This window comes from Montipora capricornis, chromosome 10 (genome assembly GCF_036669925.1).
Source record: "Montipora capricornis isolate CH-2021 chromosome 10, ASM3666992v2, whole genome shotgun sequence".
Classification (NCBI taxonomy): Eukaryota; Metazoa; Cnidaria; class Anthozoa; order Scleractinia; family Acroporidae; genus Montipora; species Montipora capricornis.
Genome location: NC_090892.1, coordinates 40215312 through 40221263, shown reverse-complemented (window position 1 = coordinate 40221263; position 5952 = coordinate 40215312). Strand labels below are relative to the sequence as shown.

Genomic DNA, 5952 nt, shown 5'->3' with positions numbered 1-5952 from the left:
GGCTAGTTTTTTCTTTTAGCTTCTTTCCCCAGTGCCCTCTGAGAATGGAGTAGGTTTGGTTTTGCCCAATGTTGAAAGATGAAACAATGCCTAAACCAGCTGCAAGGAATAACTCATGGTGCTTTTTTACAAACACGGGCATGTGGGTGCTTGTAAGCACCTGAGCATTGTTTTGCATGCTAAAGTGTTATTATAAATAATTTATTTCTCTAAGAGAGTCTTCTTTTCGTGTCGGTCACTCAAAAATTGTTGGAGCTGTTGGATGAAAGAGGCAGAACATTTAATGAGGCCCTCCTTGGGAGAGGGGACCTTGTTCCCTTAAAAAATATGCTTGTATTTCATTGTTCCTCAAATTACTTTCAAACATGTACACAGCTTTTGTATCCCAAAAATTTAAATATTGTTTTTCTTCCATTGTTCCCCAAGATATTTTGATATTGTTTCTCTGTTTCCCTCTTCAAATATGCCATGTTCTCTTCTTCCCCCAAACCCCTGGGAGTGCCTCTTTGATGTTAATTCTCGCATTGGCCTAATAGTAATTCACTGTAGAATTGCAAGACACAGCAAGTTCTTATTTGGGAGTGAGGGAAAAGTTTTGAATAAATTTTCGCACAATACAAGTAACAAAATTTGACTGCACCTTCTAGATCTTACTCTTTTCGGATATGAATCAGCTTGTTTGCACCTATCTGGCGACCTGCGGGAGGGCAAGCTCTAGAAGCTCTTCCTTAGTAGTGAGCCTTCCGCTAAAAAAACTTTCCAAGTCTGGCTTTCCGGTGTTAGGGGCCGAGGTTTTTGTGCAAAATTCATCAGCGGCTTCCTTGCAGCTTATAAAGGGAGTTCCTTCGAGTAATGGTCGGTAAAAAGTTTGTAGTGCTTATACAAATTTTTGCTAATTGAAAATGTATGTTTACACGAAACACATATCAACTTGACAATTTTTCTTTCCCGATACCCCATTTAAAATTCACGTGAACGCTATTAATAGGAAACCATTTAAAACATTTTGTGGCATTTTTTTTTTGTCAACAAATTTGGGTTGTCGGCGAGCAGAATTCGAACGTAAGCTGTTGTGCCTTGGCTGTTATTTGTGCTTTTTCTAACTATTCTAAGACGAATTCAGGCTGGTATTTTCTAATCAAGTGTAAGAAGACGGCAAAACCATAGTAATGTATTTAGTTGTGCTGACTTCGCGAATAAACACTTTGGTAGCGTCCTTAATTTACCGCGCACCGGTGGCTCAGTTGGTTGAGCACCGGGCTGTCACGCGGGAGGTCGTGAGTTCAACTCCGGCCGGACCAACACTCAAGGTCTTTAAATAACTGAGGAGAAAGTGCTGCCTTTGTAATTACATCTGCAAATGGTTAGACTCTCTAGTCTTCTCGGATAAGGACGATAAGCCGGAGGTCCCGTCTCACAACCCTTCAATGTTCATAATCCTGTGGGACGTAAAAGAACCCACACACTTGTCGCAAAGAGTAGGGCATGTAGTTCCCGGTGTTGTGGTCTGTCTTCTGTGATGTATCATGGTTGGGAGGGTAAATGCTGGAGAAATTAGCTACACCAAGCTACTCTAAAAATCCGAGGGTAAATAAAGATATATGATATGATGATGCTGATTCGACGGGATAGATCCACAACAATGTCATTTACGCACAACCAAAATGCCCTGTTTCCGGTGAAAGGGCAAATGATTGACAGGATAGCACGGTTTTGACTGCCGCGGGCACTGCGGACGCGGGTTCCGTATGCAAGGATGGCAGTGGAAAAATGCCTTAATTTCAAGAAATCGGTCATAATAGCGAGATGAAGGCTCATCTGCTCTTCCATCGAAAATCATAAAAATAAACCGTTGGAGTGAAAGTTTCCATGCATAGGTTTTTAGGAGTGAAATTTTTAGATAATTGTATGCTGCTAGGGATGTGGTAAACAGTAGAGTTCATCCTCGACGAGTGTTTTCGTAAGCTCTATCCGTTGCAACCACTACCGGAATTCGATGGCACGAGGAAAGAAAATGTTAAAAAAAGATAACTTCTTACGGTGAGAATTTTTTCATTTCATCATATTTTGTAGATAGTAAGTAAAGTAAGTGATTCATGATTTAAAAAATAGGGGTCTGAACGAGTAAAATCGATGTGATTTTGCAAAGCTCTTGGAAAAGTTCGTTTGTCACGCTTTTGCGTGACCTGTCGGGCAAGGACTGGAACCCAAGAGTGGATCGATCGTTGAAGAGATGAAAGGTTTACCGAAAAAAAAACCTTTTTCGAGCATAGCAACGACGTTTTAAGCAGGCCTCATCTTCATTTGGTTGGTGTTTTGTATAATATCTCCCCATTGCCGTCATGCTCATCCTCTGGAGTGTGTTTTTTGTGAAATTCAATCGCTGATAGTTTCCACGCAGGTCCGCACTATTCAAGCGGACGAGGACGAAAATACTCCTCAATTTTCACGAAAGTAAAGGAAAAGAACTTTAAAAAAATGCATTCACTTTGAACTTAAGTTCGTAGGGTAATAAAAACATTAAAAAGAAATAGCCCCATTAAATTTACGCAACGGTTCGTCCACGAGTTTTCCAAACTTTCAGCCACTAGTCTACTCGATCAGCTACCTTTTCCAGAGGTTTTCCATCCTCCCGCTCACTTCTCTTTGAAGTTTCATGATGATTCGGAAATAAATGTGCCATTTTTTTGCCGGCCTGTAATTTTTTCCACGGCGTTTTGGTCGCCATGTTATTTTAACTGATGCTTGAAAAATTTGTATGAAAGTCAAGTAGACTAGTGCACGACTGATAAAACCTCGCGAATATCAGTCGTGCAGTAGTCTACTTGACTTTCATAAATATTTTAAATCAATTTTGACTAATCACGATCTTCTCTGTTCCAACGCTGTGCAAGACTTACTGTCCACGGTTTTTGCAAAGGTTTTAAAACCTCAACTTCACTAATGCTCAAAGTAATGCGTGACATGTTACAGTCGCGTTACATGCGCAGTAACGTTGCGCACAAACAATTAGCGCGGACGTCCTTAATTAGGAGTAGCGATGTTTACGTGGGTATCCTGTTGTTGCGGCATTAGCCTGGGGTGGGAGCATCTCGTCCTGTCTTCGTCTGGAATCCTGTTTTTTCTTCTTTTAACCCTAAGCATACTACGGGAGGGTGGGGGGGGGGAAGATTACAAGCCATATGACATGATATAATGCTTGCCAAGCTAAAGCATTACACAGAAACCTCATAAAAGCATGTATATTTATAAAAGGCATCAAATTTTTGTTTATATAAGGTTTAAAAATTATAGGATATATGAAACCACGTGACACCATGGAGTGCATAATTTGCATATTTATGCAAATTTTCAAAAGACAAGAAAACCTTTTATGTAAAGAAGAGAAAAATTCTGTCTTTGTCCATGATTTTGCAATAGCTGATCTTTCACTAGTTAACATTCAAAAGAAAAAAGGCTGCAAAAGTGTCTTTCTAATTAAAAGATTGCAAATCAGTATTTCAATAAACTGCACGGTTGACTGTGAAAAGGCAAAAATATGAAAATTTTATCAGTCTCCATCAACTAAATCCACACCATGTTCTATTTGACTTATTTCATTTAAAGACACATCAACAGTCTCTAACATGTTCAATTTCGCAGTGTTTTCATTTAAAACATTTCTGTGAGTCACTTAATCACAAAGTCAAGAAATTCGTTGTAGCGACCAGGGACAAAGCTAAGTGATATTTTAAAACTTTTATTTTGAAGAAATATACTTACAGATAACGTAGACTTGTGAGCCCTGAGAAAACCTTTTCTGGGAGTTGACTTATGTTATTATTATGAATCGACCTACAAATAAAAGCATAAAGAGCAATGTAGATGTAATCTTCCGCAAAGCATAGTTTACAAAGCACTGCTTGGCATCCATATATTTTTATGAACAAAATGTAATAAGTTTACTCGTTAATCACAAGTAGGGGTGCTTGGGGAAGCAAGCGGCAGCTCCTTACGTCCCGATTGATATTTTGTTTAAAACAACTATTCGAGACACTTATTAGTAAAGTCAAGCAAATCTTTGTGAAGCGACTTGGCACAAAGCTAAGTGATATTTTAAAACTGTAATTTGAAACATTATTCTTGCAGCCATTGTAGATTCCTGAGCCCTGAAAAAACCTTTTCTGGGAGTTGACTTAGGTAATTATTATCAATGCTCCTACAATAAAATAAAAGCATAATAAGCAATGTACAAAGTCATGCAATCTTTCGCAAAGCATAGTGTACAAAGCACTGCTTGCTGTCCATATATTTTTATAAGAAAAATGTAATAAGTTTACATTTTAATTACGAGTAGGAGTGTTACGGGTGGCAATAGCCAGCTCCTCACGTCCCTATTCAAACCCACTTTGGTAAGCGTGTTTTTTATGCTCCCTTAAAAGTTGAGACGGCAAAGGTTGGAAAAGATTATTCCACCCAATTTTAAAAGGAAGGAATGATCCTGCTTTTGCGGATACTTCAGAATGGATATCTAAGATTTTTTTGTTGTTGCTGCAATGGCTGGTCCTACCTGGACTAATAAATGTTACAGTAATTGGGAACCTGTGGTGATTTAACGGGCGTGCCTTCCTCCAATCCCTTTTGGAAAATATGTGGTGATCCATATACTTTTATGAGCATAATGTAATAAGTTTACTTATTAATCACGAGTAGGGGTGCTTAGGGAAGCAAGTAGCAGCTCCTTACGTCTCTATTGATATGTTGTTTAAAACAACTATTATCCAGACACTTATTAGCAAAGTCAAGCAAATCTTTGTGAAGCGACTTGGCAGAAAGCTAAGTGATATTTTAAAACTTTTATTTAAAGCACTATACTTACAGCAATTGTAGATTCCTGAGCCCCAAGACATACATTCTGATGAAATACCAGGATTTCTCCTTTTACGAAAAAAATCATATCTTCACCACGCGCATTGAACATATCATTTTTATCTTTTGCATGTGAGAATAGAGGTGTCGTCATGGTAACGAACACGATAAGCTAATAAAATGCGAGCTTCGTCTTCATTGTCAGATACTTTTGAGCTTCAATACATTTTTTCTGTACTACATTAAAATTTTTATGGCAAAATTTTACATTATCATGATTTGCTTTTCATAACTTTCATATATTGTTTTATGTTACATAACATGCGTGTTTTAGCGGTTGGTCACCACTTTTTCATCATTTCGAAAATGAATAAAACACTTTGTTTTAAGTCCCGACATTTCATCAATATCAAGATAATTAATAGCACATTACATGGCGCCGCTTGGGGATACGATATTTATCTTCGAGTGCTGAAGGTATCTCTCACTCGTTCGCTTCGCTCACTGGTGTGAGATACTTTCAGCATTCAAAGATAAAATTCGTATCCCTACGCGGCCATGCCATGCCTTAAAAGTTGAGACGGCAAAGGTTAGAAAAGATTATTCCGCCCATTTTTAAAACGAAAGTGTGATACTGTATTTGCAGATACTTTAGAATGAATGTCTGAGAGTTTGTTGTTGTTGCTGCAATGGCTGGTCGTACTTAGTCTAATAAGTGAGATAGTAATTGGGATCCTGGCATGATCTGACAGGCGTGCCCTCCTCCAATCCCCTTTGGAAAATATGTGGTGATCCAGGTGCACAGTTGATGGTTTGGTGATGGTTACGTGGGTATCTTGTTGTTGCGGCGTCAGCCTGGCGCGGGAGCATCTCGGCTTGTCTTCGTCTGGAATGCTGTTTTTTTTAGATCCGCTCTGACTCTGTAGTGTGAACTCTACTTAAAGGGGCCCATTATTTTAAATAAGTGGGAATGGAATTAAATAACATTTAGTGTCAATTTTAGAAGAATAAATTTTAAATGCAATTTAATTAAAGACGTCCTGGAGGTTTCTCAATTACTGGTGAGATTTCCTTTAAAACATTTGTGCGAGTCACTTATGAACA

The 5952-nt window shown here is 38.5% G+C and overlaps 1 long non-coding RNA gene across 2 annotated transcripts in view; it reads right to left on the bottom strand.

The window, feature by feature from the left end:
- Window positions 1–3845, bottom strand: part of LOC138022004 (uncharacterized) — a 254279-nt gene extending 250434 nt beyond the window's left edge. For both annotated transcript variants that reach the window (XR_011126498.1, XR_011126496.1), the window contains exon 1: window positions 3763–3845. This is a non-coding gene — a long non-coding RNA (uncharacterized lncRNA). The remainder of the gene's footprint in view (window positions 1–3762) is intronic.
- Between the last annotated feature and the right edge of the window lie 2107 nt (window positions 3846–5952).